Genomic DNA, 421 nt, shown 5'->3' with positions numbered 1-421 from the left:
TTGAAGAAGAGGACTTTATAAGTTACTGTTGCTCTGAGATGAATGCTTTTCCAAATTATCACAGCTAACGAACCATATTCTTACCCTCACCTAATGTCTGTGCCACCGTTCAAGCAGAACCATTGTTCATTGAAATAGTTGGTGAATGACTTTATGGATAGACCATCTTAATATATACACAGTTTCTTAAATGAATGTAACCTGTTCTCTGTGGGCTGAGAATAAAGTCACTCACTCAAGTCAAATAGCTTTGACCATAGCAGGAAATCTGTATCCAAAGATCATGCCTACAATTCATTTCTTGGTGTAGCAGAACTATCAACCCTCACCTACGATGGAAGTAAAATCCTTTGGGTGATGTGAGGGTCATTGAAATACAGCCTTATTACAATGAACTCCAATGTCTAAAAATTGTTCTTAT

The sequence above is a fragment of the Mastomys coucha genome, chromosome X (assembly GCF_008632895.1).
Source record: "Mastomys coucha isolate ucsf_1 chromosome X, UCSF_Mcou_1, whole genome shotgun sequence".
NCBI lineage: Eukaryota > Metazoa > Chordata > Mammalia > Rodentia > Muridae > Mastomys > Mastomys coucha.
The sequence above is the reverse complement of the archived record's forward strand: the minus strand, read 5'-3'. Positions refer to the sequence as shown.